The following is a 21357-nucleotide window of genomic DNA, read 5'->3' on the forward strand; positions in this document are numbered from 1 at the left end:
TAGTGAGTTTATCTATAATTCCAGAGTGGGGTATGGTGTCAAAAGCCTTGGCAAGATCTAGATAGGCTATGTCAACCACCTTACCCTTGCCTATCAGGTTTAGGAAACATGATCTGCCTTTTACAAACCCGAACTGGGTGGGGTCCAGAGTTTGGAGATTACCAATGTCTTTGTTTATAAGTTCCATGATGATACATCCCATGGCCTTGCAGACCAGGCTTGTTAGGCTAATGGGGTATTAGTTCCCAGGGTTTGTGGTGGCTCCCCCTTTGTGGAGTGAGATCACCATTGCTGTGCGCCATTCAGTGGGCACAAAGCCTGAGGTGAGACTATGATTGAACATGGTACTTAGGTGGGGTGCCTTTTCATTCTGTACTTCATGTAGAATGCAGCCTGGGATGTTGTCAGGTCCCATGGATGCTGTGTTCTTGACTTTGGAGAGTGTGGATTTTACCTGTGCAGCCATGATTACAGGAACTTTGCATTCTTCCGGTACAGAGATGGGCCCTTTAGGGGGTGAGAGAGGAGTAAAGTTAGCACTGAACCTATCTGCCAGGATGTTGACAATATTAGTTGTTTCTGTATAGTTAAGGCCATTGTAGTGTAACTCAGGGCATATCTGAGTGTTGCCATTGAGATTCTTGACATAGCTATAGAGCGCTTTGTGGTTGTCTTTAGAATCAGTGACGATTTTGTTTTCGTAACTAGCTTTGGAGGATTTTATGAGGGATCTCAGCTTCTTACTGAGGCTGACCAGGGAGTTCTTCCAATCATGGGATTTTACTCTTTTTTGCAACAGTTTCTTTCTTCTGTTGTAGAGTTTGTTTATGGCAGGGGACCACCAGATTGGCTTTTTTTGGAGGATAGCATTTTGGTTCTGTTAGGGATAGCATGATCCATGCACTCGTGTAAGTGCTTATAAAGTGCATTTGTGTAGGATTCAGCAGTCAGACCTCTATTGTCCGTCTGCATTGGTGTCGTGAAGTTTGCCACTTCTGTCTTAAGAAGGGTGAAGTTAGCATTGGAGAAATTCTTTACAGTGGTTTCCCTAATGAGGGGTGGGGGCAGGATGTAGGTGTCTAGGGTGATTTGCTTGTGGTTGGATCTGACCAATGAGGAATTGATCTCTGGTGTGGAACACTGGTCACCCATATTGGTAATGACCAGGTCTAGGATATTGCTGCCCCTGGTGAGGGTGTGGATAAGTTGATCCAAGGCATTGGAATTTATGAATTCCAGAAAACTTTGAGCAAAAGAGTTGGTACATGAGTAGTTTTCCCAGTTAATGGTGGAGTAGTTTTCCCAGTTAATGGTGGGGTAGTTGAAATCTTAACTAAGGGCAAATAATAATAATTATTTATTATTTCAAACATATATGCTAGAACTATATGTCTGCTGCCTCTGATTGCACACTGTTTACAGTTTGTATAGCACAGGTTTGTATAGACAATCTCTGTTCTACAAAGTGTCAGACAAACAAAGAACACACACACTCACATCTCCCTACCTCATTGCCTTCCTGTTACGTACCCTGCTGCAGGTGTAGCCCTACATTACATGACCATAAACAGTTCCTCCCTCTCCCCAACAACAACAAGACCAGCAATAATAAAGATTAATAAGGGACATGTACTCTATCAAATGCAAATGATGGAGCATTTCTCCCCGGGCCACCGCTGAAAACAGGCTCTGTGGAACCTAGTCGGACATTCCCGGTCAACAAATTTTAAATTAATTAATTAATTAATTAATTGTTTTTTAAAAAAATGGAGTTAACAAGATGTACATGTTCTTAGACAACAGTAACAGTAGATACGACAGACCTCTGTGCATCTACTAACTGTATGGATTGCATATGTTCACAGAAGCAGAATACATCATTGCTCTAATGCACAGAAACTTAAGCAGTCTGCTATGCCACTGTACCCTAGTAAAGACTACAAACACCTCACATTGTCTGCATGAATGCATTTATTAAATACAACTGAAACATGCATTAAAGATTACCATAGTTTCAATGTGTTTATTAGACAAACCACAAATGACAAGGTAGCAGGTAATGTCAAGAAGGTCTAGGATACATATTTACCTTTACAGTAAGTCATCTTCTGTAAACAAATATATGTGCTCACCTTCCACAGGCTTAGGGAGTTGATGGATTGCAGTCTTCTGTGAAAACATGGGGCCCATGACAGTCATGGGGGTTTATATCATGAAATTTCAAATCTTCTACTGCAGCAGTTATGATAATCAGGCATCAGCTAATGAATGTCTCTGAACTGCTATTTTTACTCATTGCAGCGAAAAGCTAGGCTATGGTAAGAACCATCCACCTCACCTACGTGCACTTTTATAAGTACATGTGAAGCCTGTTAAGTATACATGAGTTCGTCTAGGACCCCTGTGGGGCATGGAATCTGCAGAGTAATACTGCAGCCTATAGAGGCACTGAAGAGCAAATGTGCTATAATTGCCCTGAAATATGCTTATAGTACACACATTCTATGCCACTGTTAGCACCCTGATACCATCATGCCATGACACGGCAAGCAATGGTGGCAACAAAACTGGTCTCATTAACAAGCTACTGCATATTAATATATCACATACCAAGGAAATCTATATGCATGACTGTGAGAGGGCTATCATAGTTCTCTATAATATGACCCAGTGAATGGCAGGTTAGCAGGTTTCCCCAGTGGTACAGCAAAGAAAGCAAAATCTTCTCATATAGTTGCATAACACTACATATTTGCCCTCAACACTACACATTTGCATACATGCCCCACAGCACATCTGTGCACACATGACAAGTAGTGCTACATATGTCATTGCTGTCCTGTCTACAATACACAGGGACATTATTTTATTAATGTAGGCAGTAGCTTGCAATGTGGCACTGTATAATACATATTGATTGCATGTTATTTACCAAGTTCATTTTATAGTGAGTGCCTTATGTATGTGTGATGCCTGTTTTCTCCCCCCCCCCCCTTTTTTTGCTATGTTTTCTTTTATTTTCCTTTGCATTTTTCTTTGTTGTTTTATTTCTCTCCATTTACATTAGCATTTTCTACAGCATCTACCATGATGTGCTATTAGGGCAGCCCAGTCATAAGCCCCCCAGCAGTCTTAGCCTTTCCTTGCATTCACTCCCTCTGGCTCCAGGCCTGCCTCTCTGCCAGATGTATTGGTAGGGCAGACATGAGGCTTTCTCTGTACCCTCTGATATTATATGTCACTCAATGGAAAGAAGTACCATAGTTCCATCTAGTAGCAATGCCAAGGGAGTGCAGTACGTCACTTGCTGGAAGGCCACATCAGATGTCTGAAAAGGGTCCTTTCACAGCTTGCAGAGTCACACACTTCCTGCCCCTACATTCACTACCACAGGCAGGGCCTAGTAGGGAGGACGGTCAGAGTGCTGACTGACTTCTTCCTGGGTATTGCACAGGCAGTGCATTACAGAAGGGCACATCCCTTCATCGTTTATCCTGGTGTACTCTTTACTTGCATATCCCTGGAGTCCAACTGTTTGTTGTTCAGTCCTCTCCATCACCACTATCTTCCCTTCACTTATGTGTCTATAATCCCACTGTTCTCTCCACCATAAAGTATGTTAGCACTTACCCAGTCAGTTTTTGGTTTGCATGCCCTTCCTTGTAACCTAAGTCTCTTATCATTCCCTGTCTCTTACATCCTTCCCCATAGAAAATGGGTGACTGTTCCTAAATATATATATATATATATATACCCTTCCTCTCGCTCCCGCATTCTTACTTTCCCTGTTTACTTTGTGCATGTTCCTGTGCTTACTGCTTCCCTTTCCAATTTTTCTATACACCCATTTCTACCCCCCTCTTAATGGTCCAAACCAGATGTAGACATTGCTGTAATCACTTTAATGTGGTTTGCAGTTTTTTCATAGTGTCACATTACAGAGCATGTGCAAGGGCTTAGGCACATACATACATACTACATGCCTACCTTTTAATATGTTTTGTTCACTTCACTAATAGTCACGTTTTGTTTTGAGTTTTTCTTTCTTCATGTGTTATCTAATCAGCAGTGGCATGAGTAGTGAAATTCCACCTAGTTAAGTGATAATTAACCTTCTGTACATCATGATGCAGTCTATACCAACAGAAGGCATATTACAAATGTACAAGGCATGCTTTTGAATCCCAGGAATTATTTTTTTAGGCATGTGCTCACTATACTAAGCTTCACTGCTTTGCAGTTGCATTTGGGCAACTCACAACCAATCATGTAGCAAAACGTTTGCATATCCCATGTTACATTTCTAAGAAAATATAATTCATGTGCAAACAAAGTATACAATTGTATAATGGACTAACATGATCCACTTTAACAAAATAAGGTATCTCCTTTGTGTATTTATTTATTTATTTATTTATTAACCAGGTAAACCCAATAGGCACAAATGCCTTTTTTCATGGGTGATTTGGGATGACTGCTGATTAACTGCCATCCTGAGGATTATCTAAAAGGTAAACGCAGACTTATGGACTCAAACCCAAGACAAAGCTCATTACTAGCTCATGGCATTAATCATCTGCACTGCAATGTATTGCATTACTCCTACATTGTTTTATTTCATTATTAAAAATAGTGAGATTGTCTAAAGCAATTATCTCTTCTTTGAGTCTAATCCTTGAAGAAGGAGGCAAATTGTAAAAAGATTTTTTATGAATAATAAGAGGGAAATGAGATCTTGTAAGCTTAACAGTGGCATTACAACAAAGGAAGTGTGCTGACATTTTGTTTTCAAGTTAAAGGCAGTACTGTGTATATCTTTAAGCAGTTTGAAGGTAACGATATCAAACAGATAGGAGGCACCGGTGGAGACAGGTAGCCATTTGTTTTAGAACAGTTTATAGTTCATATCCATTTTATTGGCATATACATTTTTCAGTTTTGTTACAAAAACTGGTCCTTTATATCAGTTACAAAATGCATTGATTTGAATCAGACGTACTTTCTGAGTTGCTCCAAATAGACAATGCAAAGCCATATCTTTCAGATTGCAAATTATCTCTTTAAAATGCAGTTCTGCTGTTCTCCTGAGTTTGTGTGTATTTACAGGTCTGAACACATGGAATGGTTACATGTCTCACATCACATTTTAAATTTAATGTGTATTTAATATTACATCCTAAAATTCTCATGTTGCCTAAGTTCTGAAGAACCTTATAAGCCATGAAAATCAGAAATATCCTAAAATGCATATGTATTTCATGGCATTCCATTTGTTAACCAGATGAGTGAACTGGTCCTCTGACCCTTTTCAGTCATGACATGGACTCTGAGAGCAGCATGCATGCAATTCATATACTATAATGCATATTTTGCATTATAAGAATAACATAAAAATAGAATTGTAACAGTTGTAATGTACCATTAATACAGTGGTTGAAGAAACTTAGTGTTTGTAAAATGCTAACAGTTAAGAAAATTATGCAGCAGGTAAAATTCACTAATATTTATACAATATTTACAAATGGGTGAAGATCCACAGTTCAGTGTACAGAACATGCAGCTAATATAACAGATGTCAGATAAGGATAGCTAGTTAAATTGTAGCCAGTCTCACAAAAGCAAATACAAATGGCTTCCTTTTGCAGATGTTCTTTTAATGCAGTTTTGAAACTTCCACAAGTTTGTTGATTGTTTTACATAATTTGAAGTGTGTTCCAGGTGTGAAGGCTCATTCTACAGAAGGATCTTTCTCCTATCACTGCTTCGAAAACAGAATGAACTAGGTAAGGTTTCTTCGTCAGTATTTTGAAGGCAGTAGTTTTGTTCTTTAAATATCAATTTTATTATCAATGTGTGTGTGTGTGTGGGGGGGGGGGGGGTGTCAATATCCAAGCATCAAGATTTACCGAAAAATACCACCAACAATGTGTACTTCAAAACCACTAACAAAACACTTTGGACCAAGTCAGAGTTGTAGAACAACCACTCATTAGTAAACAATTTAGTTATGTTATCTAAAATGTGATAGACTTACAGAGTAAACTCAAACAGAGCATGGCATACAGTTTAAACCGTCATGAATTATGTGATCGTGATCATGTAAAATGGGAATATCAACTTAAAACCACAAAAGGTATAGAAAAATATTCTATACATTCACACATTTTTAAATACAAAACTGTAAATGTTTGAATATAATATTTCAATAAAGAATACAAAGCACAAAAAATGTAATACAACTTAAAACATCAGATAACAGTGGCTTTCAACTTTAGAATACTGTTAATGGATACAGAATCATTGAGGAGAGGGGTGTTATAGCATTAAGTTTGATTTGCTGAAATAATTTTTGTGCTGCCAGAATAATTTTTGTGCTTCCAGCAAGGACTTACAATACTCCCTTCTCAAGTGCAATGGCACCTGACAAAGTTTTGGCAGTTCACAAAATGCTTATACAGAGCAATGGTTGTGTCCTTTGTTTTGATACTATAATGGTGGTGGTGTGTATGTTTCTTGAAATCCCATTCTATTTTGCCAATATAGGCAGTCTTACAAGAGTCACATATAGCAACATATATTATTCCCTTGGACACACAATTAAAGTTACTCTTGCAAGAAATTCTGAGGTGTGATGATATTTGTATTTAACTGTTTTCTAAAATGAAAGGACACTGCCTACATAGTCAACATTTACTCATTCTTTTGGGCTTGTTATCACACCTATGAATGCCATTTTTCATGAAATCCTTCAGATTTTGAGTTTTTTAAGCAGACTGAATATCAGACCTCAATTTATTTACTAAAATGAGTTTGTACCAGCAACTGCATCCCAACTCTTAACATAAAAGTCTGCTTTAATGTGGAAGTATGATGGGAAAATGGTAAAAATTATTAACTTTGTTGAATATTTGTTAGGATTAATTATAGTTACACCTATTGGACTATCAGAATTATTGTTGGCAAATCCCCCTAACAAAATGGGTTTAAACCTTACCTGCCATTCATTGAAGACTTGTGTTATCACATTACTCAATAGCTCATTTGGGTAACCATGAATTCAACACATTTCAACAAGAACATTCAATTCTTGATGAAATCATAGTTCCCAAGATATTATATGTAACACCTTGACCATTTGTTCCTTGACTAAGCTCAAGTTTCTACTTGAAAGGATGATTGCTCAGGAAATACAATAAATGATAAACGCAAGACAATTCTCAGAGGCATTTTTATATATACTAATGTCAAAGTAATTAAAAAAAATCCAAGCACTAATGATAATGTATAAATTTAAAAAAATCCATACTACAATGCAAATAACACATAAAGGTAACCAAACAATCAATATCTCCCCCACAAAAAAAATGTCAGCCAGGAAATGCTGGTAGGTGTTCACATGTTAAAAAATCACAATTAAACACATAACTAACTTCCCACATGTACATTATGACATTGGCATAAATAGGAGAACAACCTGCCTCTATTACATCACTTGTTTTCTGCTTTAAATATTTCCATTTAAAAAACAAATAATTGTTGTCAATCACCATAAAATACAATAGGACTCTAACATTGTGATTGGAAAATGTTACATTTTGAATCAAAGCATCATTGAAGCAATCCACTTCAGTTTTGTTGGAATATAAGAAAATAAATGTATAACACTGTTTGTGACAAACACAATATCCATATTGTATATACATTTACTCAAAATGCTTAAAAAATTTCATGAGTCTTTCAGTCCATGGGAGTCATTGCTAAAAAATTGCTTAAGTCTATAGGTATAATTAATAAATGTAGCACAAGTCTCTGTTTTCATTTTCCCAGAAGCCACAACTGATCTAAGTGGTGGGTCTGTAATACTCTTATGAATATTGGGGATCGCAAAGATCTGAGGAACAACCAAGTTGTTCACCTGTAAAAAATTTCAACAGTTTTTGGGAAACTGTACTTTCCGCAAGTAAATCAGAAATAAGAGCATCAACAAAACTGGCTATGTTACACATTTGTTATAGGCTTACAGTCCATTGTTCTGCATCTTTATCCAACGCTATCAATGTCATTTAGTTCACAAAATTTTCTGTCACTGCTGTTTATATTGTCTGTGACACTTGCAAATGCATCCCAGAAGCATATCTGCACTCCCTTTAGCAATGCAAATTTGTAGCAATTACTCTGAGAAAATGGCAAGACATACCTGTGTCTGTCATTAGCTAACAGAGCACTATAGAGTCCATAAACTGCCTTGGTAGAGCTGGCAGAATGGTCAGGTAGCCGAAGTAGATTTGGGGGGAATAAGCATATCTATAATGCACACATATACATCAGTGCTATAGCAGCAGACTCAGGAAAAGGGGAGCGACAATATCTACAATATTATCTGATATACTTTAGCAGAAGCTGCTAATAAGGAAACCGCACATACTGGAGAAGGCAATATATTGTTGTGCAGCAGCAATGGATGCAGATAGAAACAAGCTTACCTATCCCACCATGAATAATGACATGTTGCAGGAACAACTTATAGATGGGGGGGGTGAAACAAGCACAATGTGTAATTAACACCTTATAGTTTTGCTGAATGCTGGGATGAGGGTGGACATGTGACATATCCCTACAGATACAGAACATGCAAAGCTACAGAACCATCAGTTTTTGGGAGCAAGCAGTACTCACTACTCTAAACAGAAGAGCTGCACTGCATGGTCATGAAGCATAAGTGGAAGTATGGAAATATCATTAAATTTACATCTGCAAGTGCCAGTATGGGGGATAATGTACATGGCACAGCCATGCAGCACCAAAAGACAGGGAAATAACTGTGGGACAATGTACATGGAACAGCCATGCAGCACCAAAAGACAGGGAAATACATGGGGACAATGTAAATGACATAGCCATTCAGCAGCAAAAGACAGGGAAATACTCCTCAGAGCAGGCAACTCTTCTCTTAAATGCTGCATGTGCAAATGGAATTAAAATGTTTGGTTTGGAAGGAGAGTACATGTTATTTGAGAGAGTAGAGCATATGTATTTGGAATACAAGTGGGGGTCACAGTCACTCAACCTGCTGGCACAGTTTTACCTCTAGGTATCCTAGTGCACACACATGGAAGCAAATATAAAGTGAACTGAGGATAATGGGCAGAGATCCACTACTGAGATCATCATTACCCATTATAGTGCACACAAACCATTCCTAGCAGCAAACATGAAGATGGCAGGCCAGAGTAAGTACCAGGAATCTATATGTAACTGTGAAACCTGAGAATGCCTGATGGTAGATATCAAGACAGTAGTGAGATCTGTGGAGGTTGACATTACTGAAGGCTTTTCTTCTCTTCAGTAAGTATAAGAGAAGAAGGTATGCACACATCATGTTTAGTTCCCTAAAAATGAGCTTGCTGATAACTGATCTTCATAAAGAATCACCGCTGATAATGTTTCTGTTTGCAAACTGGAAATTATTTCATTTTTTGTGGGCTTTTCTCCATGGTTGTGCGATCATAATGTTAGTATACATAAGTAAAGGTATGTAGAAGGTGCTTCACATATGTATGGTGTGAGGGGGTTACCACCTGTAAGAAGAGCTTCCTCTTTTGGATTTCATTGGGATCAGTCATTGACCAGTTTGTTTTATATGGTTAAAATCTGATAGAGTGGTGTAATGTAACTTTAACAAAACATAGTGGAGCCATCATCATGCTACGAAGGCTTTCAGAAATGAGGATCATTCAGTTGACCTTGGTTGGTCTATAACATTGTTCTCTGATGGAAGTGGCCAGGCATCACCATTAACCAGGCACATACTTCACAATGAAGCATGTGTGGCAGTGAGTCAGGTTTAACCTTTTTTTGTATGTATATGTGAACCTTCATTCTAATAAAAACTACACCGTGCTCATCTGCCTTTGAATGAACATCAAAATAAAATCTTTCTTTGAAAAAATAATGGCATATAGAGCCTTCTATCATTCACTATTTTGACCTCACTGAGAGACTTTTTGACCTAAGGAAAATACCTGCCATTGACACAGCAGCGCTAACACCAACCAGTCAAATGAATGGTGCACTTTTTCTAAATGAACGACCATCGGCTTGAGAAGGCAAATACAATAGCTAAGCTCCAGTTTTAGGGAACCCCTCACCCATTTGCCTACACAAAGACATGTTAAAGATGCACAGTTAGCTCAGAAACACTTCAACTAGAAGGTTCCTTTCCACACCAAGAAATTTGCTATGGTTTTGCACTTTGAACCTCGGCAAAGGCATTACACACATGGTTTTCAGGTTCATCTTCATAGGCCTTTTGTTTATATGTTCCACAATATATGTTGCAGTCTTGCACATATCCACAGGAATTACATTTCATAGGTCATCTCCCACAAAAAAATTTTCAGGCCTGTATTTTTGTCCTTTGTTGCAGGCCTACATTAATATCCTCATCACAACTTCCTGGCAGCCTGCATTTATACCCATACCATGGTTACTATCTATACTCTCATCTGTCTTCAGATATCATGTTTCTGATCTGTATTAAATACCCACAGCAACCATACTATATATGTCTCCCTACAAAAAACAAGAAAAAAACAGGCTTCAGGCCAGAACTGACATCTACTGTTGTATGGTAACATTGCATCCCCAACATTTACATTATCTAGTTCTGCTCTCACCTTGCAACCAATACATGTTACAGACTTGAATTGTTAATGGTGTCCATCATATGCTTCAGGCCTGCTTTTACTTCTGTTACAATTACAGAGTATGTAGCATCAGTCTATTCTGTGCTGACTCTGTACCTGACAGTGAGATGTTCATGATGAACTGTCTTTTAAGAGAATGTCCTGTATAATCTGACCATGTGCCAGATGTGGGCATCATGAACACTTACAGGATGTGTTACACAAATGTTCATGATGTTTTCACTAGCATTGCACATCAGTTGGCAGTCAACAGAATGATACACTTGATTAGTGATAAATGTTAACCTTTCTGCTATCAGTGAAACCTTCATGATGAAACAGATGCAATTACTCGCTGTAAAAGATAGAGGATTTGGTCCTGGGTTTGATCTGTCGCCCCAAGCACTAGAAAGGTCAGGTAAGGAAGGGTGGCAATAAGTAGACAAAAGCAGCTCACCTATCCCAGGGAAACACTAGAAGAGCCCTATTGCAAGAGATCCACCTGGTGGAAAGCTTATAATTACAGGTTTGCAGTGTGGGTCTCAGGAATGCAAGTCCTCTAAGGAGTTTAGAAACACTCCATCCGGGATCATGGGTATGCAGAAGCACATGCTCTCACATAGCGGTTTTCTATGTACTGCATACTCCAACCATAAACAGCATTAGTAGCAAACCAAACAAAATCAACTGCTGCCTCCCCTTTCTGGATGACAACTACTATCCTAGACTCTTGCCTCCATAGCCTGTGTCCTAGGATGCCAGGGGGCTTGCTTGCCAATGATAGGATCTTGAGCAATCAAGATGAAGGAATGAAGGCCAAAGGCACTGTTAAAAACCATAAGAATCCAGTCATACCACTGTAAACCAGGCACCATGAAATGACTGCATGTTGATTCAGCATTTCTGCTGGTATCAAATCACACAATATTTTTTTCCTCAAGTTGCATCAGGAACCTAAGGACCGCATCCAGCACCCTGGACATGGATGCCTGAGAGATGTCAAATTATTATCAGAAGATTGTTAGACTATTCCTATAGCCAGGATGGAGGGTGCTCTGGATACTTTGGTATCAGGCTGGAAGGGACTTCCATGTTGTTCACTGAGGACCAGGTTCACACAAGCTCATTATATGTAGTTGAGAAGGGTTGGCTTAATGATTAATGGTTAAGGTCTTTACCTCACAGATACAAGGTACACAGTTTGATTCTGAACTCTGATTTTTGGCTAAGCTTTTAAGATTCTGCAGATTGATAGCCTAGTATTTACCTATATATGTGTTGCATGGTTGGTTTATCTATTCTATACAATTTTCAGTGTCTCTAAATTCTCAACATAGCATAACTCCTTCTTGTGCAGAAATGTGCTGCACTGTGACTTGGGAAGACATACAGAACCAATGCCTATTATGTTATTTTACTACTAGATAACTAGTCTATTAATTAGAAATGTCGTACGCCATTCATGAACATACCCTACAAATAGGTATACCATAGACGGTTCTATAGCAGGCTGTAAATGCATATTTAAAACTGGCTATTACATTGCATAGAGTTTCATTTGAATTCCACCTGCTATTTTCATTATATTGATTTAAACAATACAGATCACCCTTTTACAGTGTTAAAGGTTATGTTTACAAATAATAAACCATTTTCATGATTACAATACAACACGAGTAACCTTTACAATGTGTACTTTTTTTCCTCGGACGGCACAGTGGTGCAGTGGTAGCATTGTCACCTCCCAGCAAGAGATTCTATGGTTTGATACTCAGCTGGAGTGCCCTCTGTGTGGAGTCTGCATGTCCTCCAAGTGTTTGTGTGGGTTTCCTCCCAGTGCTCTGGTTTCCTCCCCTGTTTCAAAGACATGCGTCTAGAGCATTTCTTCCTGGGCCTCTGCTGAAAATTGGCTTTGTTCCAAGTTGGACTTTCATGGTAAACAAATGTTAAATAAATGAATAAAATACTTGCTTAGAAATGTCATCACTTCTAAACCAGTTAAGCCTGCTTTAAAAAATTCCATTTATCACACAACAAGACATCTAAAGTAAATCTAGCTTTCCTCCTTGAGTCTGTACTCATCCAAGTTTGTTTGGTCATTACTATAAGATGATTCAGTCTATCACTAACTATTCTTATGTAAATGAAAACACTCACATCTCTTTGTGGGATATAGTGCCCTCTACAGACCTCTAAGTAATACAGTTTAGTTTAAAGTTGCCATACTTCAAGGTACATTACACTGGATGGATTATTTGTCATTCATATCTCAGCTTAATGGGTTTTGATGAATAGACTGTCAATAGAACAACAGATACCGATCAGAAACACATTGAGATAAGAAGTATTTTCAAATATAGTGTATATATGTGATCCTTTACTGACCAATAAAATCGGAGAAAAGATTATAGCAGTAAAGTCAATTTAGACAACCAGTTCCACAAGAGCAGAAATTAAAATTCAAATTCTACTACTGCTACTATGTGCATGACAACATTATAAAGTTATCTATGTATTTTAAAATTATAGTATTTCAATGAATGCAGTAATTCATATTTAAAAATGATTGTCAGCCAATTTGTAACTTACTATACAAACCACTAAAAAATAACAAAAAAAATCAGATTGTGAAGGGAGAAGTGTAGGAAAATGGAACATGCTTAATGAATATTCTGTTTTGAAGTTGGTGTCCATTTCAAAATGGATTCCTGACAATTTTAGTCTACATCTGATGATTTATTTCCTCCCAACATGAAAGTGTCAGCATGGCTAGTATAGAAAGCTCTATAATGGAATTTGTAACTTGTGCCTAATATGTAAAAATACAGATAGAGAGTCAGATGATCCTAAGTAAGCAAAAATAATACAATGGTCTTTATTTCTAACTGGTCAGTGGCTGTAGTGTAATAGATGCTATATTGGTGCATTTAGTTAAAAATGGTATAAAAGAATAAAGCTTTTTATGGTTTGAGGAGGCAGGACCTTGATTGCCTAGTCTCCCACATAGATGTGTTCTCTGCAATAAATGAGAATATTCTTCTCTGCTGAATTGTCTTGTCTGAAATTATTTTGTTACCTTGACAGTTTGGTGCTATAACTTGGATCTTTCAAGTTGCAGTATATCGCTGCAACAGCAATTGCCATTGGGTGCATTTGTGACCGGTTTTCTGTAAGGCACATTTCTGTTGTATCAATACATAATTTTTGTTTTTATCACCTTTAGGAGAGTTTGGGGTATCTACAGGTAAGCTTTACTAACCACCTCTATAGTAGATACAGAACATTCAGAATGCGTGCGAGTGGGCAAATTAGATTGTGGGGAAATTGGATGAACGTGATAGCTAATTATTTAAATAAAGTTCTTTTTGAATGAACAACAGTGAGTTCTAATCATAAAGTAACAAGGACTACAGTATCTTTATTATAAAGACAGAGTATCCTAATTATGTATGACAGAGGATTTTAATCAAAAAGAAAAATAAAGAACACAGACGATTCCTTACTAGTATGAGAGTGGGTTTATAATCATAGTCACATATCTATCCACTTGATATGTGAGTGGGTATTACAATGTACTCCAGTAGAAGTGTATTAAAAGAGCCAGAGTTTGGGACTCCAGTCACGTATATGTTTAATAAATATGGTTGAGACAGCTGTAATTATTTGGTGAAATGGTGCAGTTCCCAGAAAGAGGAACATTTGATAAGAAAATGTTAGAAAATATTAAAAAAGAAAAAGAAACAGAAAGAAAACAAAGTACCATTTTTTTGTTGGTCAGTATTTAATAACTGTCAAGAATAATCTAAAAATAAAGAAAAGGAACTGTAGTTAGAAGTTTATATCCCTTATGACAATGAGAAAAATTAGAAATTAACCAACCAAAATCTTCTAATGATGACTGACTTCAAATTCCATCTCCCCTTCTCCATCATAAGATCAATCAGCTTCTCATGAAGTCCGTAGCCCTCCTTATTGGATGCATCCCAGGCCATCCCCATGAATCAGTTTATAATACAAAAGTTAGAAAAAAAAGACAACCGGTCAAGATACCCTCAAGCCAATTGCTAGTCAGAATAGCCAACAAATGAAAGCAATTATGCCAAAAACAGACATGAGGCAAAGACAAATCATGTAGGCAAATTGAAATGATTAAGTAATAGAAGTGCTCCACTGAAAGCAAATACTCTGATAACAATTAGTTACTTGATTTCTGATAATTATTTGTGGAGAAGAAAATCTGTGGAATCCTCCTTCTAAACAAAGTACAGAGGAAGTTTCAGATTCTGACTCATCTACTGAAAAGGAAATCTGTAATACACACATGCATCCATTGAAAGAGATGCCTAATCCTGTAGCCTCTTAACATAGAGATGCAAAACCTACCATATGGTTATTGCACCCATGTACTGCAGTGGATTTTCAAACCATTATAGGTTCTGTCCCTCCAATCTGAGCATATTCAGCTAAATATGCCAAAATATTAGAGGGATGTGTACAGTTACACCACCCTATTATCAAAGACTTAAGAGCAGTTTTAAAAGCCTCAACACCCCCCTGACATTTTTGGAAATATATGGGAAAAGTCTATCATAGGTGATAATATTCCAGAACACACAGATGATGGATGTCTGTCTGCTATGGATAACCTATTAAAAGCCATCATTACAGTACCCCATCCCACCCCCCAACACCAAAGAGGAAGAGGTAGATTTAGATTCTTTCATTCACAAGCCCCAGGATGATTTCATCAAAATGTTTACCTTCCTATATCACCACATGCCCCAAGACAATATCATCAAAATGTTTACCTTCCTATATCACCACAAGCCCAACAGCATGAGCTGTACCTTAGTAATTGCTTTAATTGTGGACAAGCTGGATATTGGCATAATGAATATCCACCCTCTACACAGACAATTGCACCTAATGCCAAGCACCACAGCAGGCTGAAAGACACACTGCAGTTTGGAATACTGCCTAGCGGCCACCAGCGGGGCAACAAGACCATTGGGACAGCCATGAACAGAAGCCACAGCTATTTCCATTGATACAAGTTGACCAGGAAGGTTAATCTTACATGTATGTAGCTCTTCTCGTCTTTTCCTTGTTGATACAGTTGCAACTAGAAGTATGATTATTTAACAAATGTAGAAAATCTCCCACTTTCCACTAAAACAGTTCAGGAGTGGGAGTATCTGGAGTTCCTTTGTAATACCTGGAAATTAAAGGTATTCCTATCCTAATTGGTCTCCTAAAAGACCAACACACCTTTATTATAGGAAATACTGTCCCATTAAACCTTTTAGGTAGAAACTTATTATGGAAATTGTGATGTATCATTTACTGTCCTCCACATGGAGTTTTCCTTAACTTTCCAAATGAGCTACATCCTTGGGACAATATTCTACTGATATGTGCACAGATGAAGATACACCTTTTGCTGTTCTAACAGCAGAACAATCCCAAGGTGATTTGGAAGGACTGGAAACAGTCCCTCCATAGCGTTGGACTACTCGGAAAAACGAAGTAGGGCTCCTAAAAGATGCAGAACCTGTAAAAGTAATTTAAAACCTTGCAAGCACCTACCTATGGAAGTTCAGTATCACTTGTCAACTGAGACAGAGAAAGGACTTGAACCTATTATTTCTGCACTACTCCAGCAAGGAACAATTGTCCTGATTCGAACCCCATCTAATACACCAATCTTGCCCATCAAGAAACCAGGTCAAAATACTAATAGCAGTAGCAGTACCAACTTTTGCTGTAGTTTCTAACCCTGTCACAGTATTAGGTTCTATCCCACTAACTGCTACCACCTTCTCAGTGAGAGATATTTCCATTGCTTTCTTCTTTATTCCGATACACCCAGACAGTCAGTGTCTGTTTGTATTTACTTGCAAAGAACAACAGTATACATGGACAAGATTGCCACAAAGATATGTAGAATCACCGGATCTTTTCTCTAGAGAAATGAAAAAAAAACAGATGAAACTGAATTTCCTTGCAGATCTACTCTAATATAGGATACACCTCTCAACTGTACAGATTTTTGAAGAATGTCCAGATTTTTGCCTCATATTTTTGGTCTGTTTTTCATAAAATCGTGGTTTTCTGGCAAATTAGTGACAAATCATTGAAGAGTGAATTTAGAAAATAATGACAGACATTTGAGTTTCAGACTTCATACTAATGCAAAACCTATTATTCTCTCAACTTTCTAAGTTTGTAAGAGCAATATTTAAAAATTGTCCCTATTTTTGGATCCTTGTCCAACTTTCATTAATGGCTTTGACCAAATTTCTTGCTATAAGAGGTTGAGAGGTATGCAGATAAGTTACTTCTACCTTCAAATTCTCCTCACTCCAGCAAACAGGATATTATTTTTCTTTTAATTAAACTAGCAGAACTGAGATTTATGGCTAAGAAAGGAAAATTGCAGTTATGAAAATCACAAGTCCAATACTTTTTTCACCTTATTTCAGAAGAATCTAGGCAAATTCTACCATCAAATATCACTGTGATACAAACCACACCATGCCTTACAACATTAAAACAGCTGCAGGCTTTTGTAGGACTAACAGGATACTGTTGACAATAGATCTCTAATTATGCAGAAGTAGCAAAGCCATTATTACAATTATTAAAGAAAGGCAATCGTGAGCCTTTGTCCTGGCAAGATCATCATGAGCAAGCTTTTGTTCAATTAAAAACTTTACTTTCAAACCACCCTGCTCTTGAATTACTGGATCATGCAAAAAAGATTTTACTTACTTTGTTGTGAAAGAAATAAAGTAGCATTAGGATTATTAGTGCAACATAGAAATGATGGCTTTAGACTGTTGCTTATTTTAGTACAAATCTTGATCCTGTAGCAGCAGCCCTTCCCAGCTGCATCAGGGCCATGGCTGTGATGGCCAATTTGGTAAAAATGGTGGCTATCCTGACTCTCGGAATAAGACTTACATGGCAGTTCTGCATTCTGTAGAAGACTTGGTTACTAAAAATTAAGACACAACATTTATCTGCTGCACGTTTGTCTAAATATGAATTATCTTTATTTAACAACCCTCTTTACAGATGGTCACACATCCACCTCTTAATCTTGCCTGTTTAATTCCTACAGCAGAAGGAGAACTTCTTGATTGTGTCTTTGTAGTCAACTATCTGCTTCCTCCTAGGCCTGATCTAAAAGATGTTATGTTACGAAACCCTGATTTACTTTTTTTGGAAATGGATCCTGTGTTCAAGGATAAGATGGCAATTAGTAGCAGCCTTTTCTATGTGTACCCAGGACGAGTGTTTTACTGACAGATCAATTGAATGGAAACATGTCTACTCTAATAGCTGAATTTGAAGCTATTACTGAAGCTTCCAAATTAGCAAAGGGCCAAACAGTGACAAATTTTACAGATTTACATTGCACATGCAGGGTAGTTCATGATTTTGTGACACTTTGGAGAGAATGGGGTTATTTAACCTTAGCTGGGACGGTCATTAAAATGCTGTATTTGTTCATGAACAGGGATTATAGAGCATGCAAATCAAGCAATCAACATAAGGTTAGCAAAATAGCGTGAGGAAGCTGACCAAAAGTGGACCAAGGCTTTGCCCTTAGTCTTACTCAGTATATAAAGTGCTGTGAGTACTTCTGGAAAATTATACCTCCATGAACTTCTTATGGGAAGATCTGTAAGAATGCCTGCCACACCTCAACCCAAAGATTTAGAGGTACAAGATGTAGCTGAATCTGTTTTTCTGTATTGCAAGTCTCTGTTCTTTTTTGCAGCATCACCATAACACTATCTTGTAACCCCAACATCAGCCCATAGTGAATGACCATCATAACCTGCAACCAGATGATACTGCATTTATCTGACCATTCTCAAGACAAAATGCTTTCTGTACATAATAGAGATGATCCTACTTGGTTTTACTTACCACTACCACTCCCATCAGATGTGATGGACTTCCTACTTGGATCCTTGTGTGGCAAGTCAAAAGGCCCATCCCTAGACAAGATGCCATCAACATCATCCCTCCCGACATTAGCAAGACTATCATAAATTGTACCAGATGAAAAACTTGGAAACCATTGCATACACATATGAAGTCTAAAGGCTTTTTAATGATGCCATTGTGGTCATGTCTGGAAGTTAAATCCAGTAACTCAATAATGTCTCTTGGTCAGAGATAACACTTGGCAAGTCTTCTTCTTTTTCTTCAACATCAATAATATTTTCACAATCAGAATTGAGAATAAATGATTTATATACATTATATTTCATGGACAATACACTAGACAGTGCATAAACTATCTCTTGTGGCATTGCAAACAACAGAAACTTTGAAATGGAGCCTGTTTAGAAATCAATTTTATATGGACAAAAAAAAAAATTCACCATCTGTGTCTGTAGCTTCTGGAGAACCACCTTCAGCCCTAACCTGCTCAGTTTGGACTTATTACTGGGGCAGTGATTGTAAATATTTCTCCTGCATTTCTTCCTCTTGTCTTCAACTGTTAAGTACATCATCTGGACATAATGAAAAATGTCTTGATAGCAATTGAAAAAATGTTTACACATCTGAATACTTGATGCCTTTGCCCAGTCATAAAAAAAGTATTTGCCTTAAGTGATGCTTCATAGCATCACATGGGGGAATGTGAAGGGAAAAGTGTAAAAGAAGGGGAAATGTTTAATGAATATTCTATTTTGATGTTTGTTACATTTTTAGAATGGATTCCTGGATTCCTGGTAGTTTTAGTATGCTCCTGATGGTTTATTTCCTCCCAGAATGAAAGTGCCAGCATGGCTAGTGTAGAACGTTCTGCTATGGAATTCAAAACTTGTGCCTAGTATGGAATGGTATAGATGGAGAGTCAGGAGATCCTTAGTAAGCAAAAATAATGCAAAGGTATTTATTTATAATTGGTCAGTGGCTGTAGCATAATAGTTACTATGCTGTTGCATATTGTCAAAATACTATAAAAGAATAAAGCTTTTTATGATTCAAGGAGACAGGAGACAGGACCTTGATTGCCTAGTTTCTCATGTACATGTGTTCTTTGCAATAAATAAGACTATTCTGTGCTGTATTGTGTTGTCTGAAATTATTTTGTTACCTTGACAATATAAACCACTTAGGCAATCATAAAAAAAAATAAGTCTAGCACCCTGGCAACATACCTTTAAAGACTTACAAACATACACTCAATTAAGATATATATTTAAATAATCAAATGAAATTGCTTGCCCAACATAAATTACACTTTAAAAATGTTCACCATATTTAAAGAAACAATACCCCAAAATTTGTAACTTACTGCCTTGACAAAATCATATAAAATTCAACAAACTTATTTCTGTGCATGTCATGTTACCCTTAGAAGTGTAACCATGAATAACCAATATCAGGCAGAAATGGAAATTTATGTTAAAATAATTATGTGCAATGCCAATGAATAGACTGTTTGCAGGATTCAGTAAACTCAGTGTAGGCTCCATGCACAGCCTACACAGAGTATATTCGTATACGTCATACTGCACATCGCATGACATTGGGCAGCCTCTTGCCATGAATATTAATGATGAGTGGTGCACATAGGCAAGTTTTCACAGCTCGCCCCAGTGTTACTGGCCACAAAACATGTATACTGAATGTGGATCATTCCACTCAAACACTAAACTAATGACAGGAAAGAGGCAAGCATGCAGTTTTTGAAGGATATGAAGTACGGAACAGAAATTTTTGTCATTATATATTGACTGCAATACTCATTGATTTCACAGTAAACCACTCATTTTACAAGGAACAGGTCAAATATATGATGCAAATATCTGGACATTCTGCAAAACTGTGGGCAGCCTGCCTTTCTGCCTTTTGTGGGGGTTTTTTTTTGCCAGTGTTTGTGTGATGCACCCCTTGGCATAAACATGTTTAGCTGTGCTTACCTGGTTTGCACGCAGAGCAGCAGCACACAAACTGGAGGACTGGACCACATGGGTTGTAGACAGGACCCAGACAGTCACAAATATAAACTGAATGCATTCAATTAATAATATTGTGCATCCCGCAAACACAGTAAGCGGTGCTGCTCTACAATTAACAACAAGGACCTTACAATAAATACTATGATAGCAGATATCATCTCACTAATCCAGTGGCAGCAGGTGTTAAGTGTAGCTGTGGAGTGCAGATGATACTGGGTTCTAGTACAGGGTGTGCAAGTTTTGTTTTATTGTTGTGAGAATGCAGATTATAGCAATAAAGTGCAAGAAACACAACTGTGTTTTCAACCTTCTTGTTGTAATAGCTGCAAGTGTAGGAGAACCATGTATATGGTCAATTTGACTAGCCCATTTACACAAGTGCCTGTATACCTAATAAGCTAGACATTGGATTGTTTGCCACCATTGCCCATTGCTTCCTATCTCGCATACACAGTGCCTGACATTGCGCACCCTCACCTAAAGTGTTTGCATGATGGTAAGAGATGCGTAATGTTTTAAAATGTTGCAAATCCAAAATGCGTGCACTCTCAGTAAGAGTGAGACGTGCAATAGGTGGGAAACAGCAGCATATAAACTGCAATTGGTTGGAAATGCTCATTAGACATTGAGCTTGAACTATGGCAGGCATGTCTGTAGTTGCTGGAGAGGGTGTGTGCTTTTGG

The 21357-nt window shown here is 37.7% G+C and overlaps 1 long non-coding RNA gene across 1 annotated transcript in view; it reads left to right on the forward strand.

Annotated features, from left to right (window-relative positions):
• Window positions 1-4959: 4959 nt before the first annotated feature.
• The window catches only part of LOC122793400, an 805254-nt gene continuing 788856 nt past the window's right edge, over window positions 4960-21357 (forward strand). Inside the window, exon 1 of the long non-coding RNA XR_006363476.1 lies at window positions 4960-5783. This is a non-coding gene — a long non-coding RNA (uncharacterized LOC122793400). The remainder of the gene's footprint in view (window positions 5784-21357) is intronic.

Source organism: Protopterus annectens, chromosome 2.part0, assembly GCF_019279795.1.
Source record: "Protopterus annectens isolate FY-2018-M chromosome 2.part0, PAN1.0, whole genome shotgun sequence".
Lineage (NCBI taxonomy): Eukaryota > Metazoa > Chordata > Ceratodontiformes > Protopteridae > Protopterus > Protopterus annectens.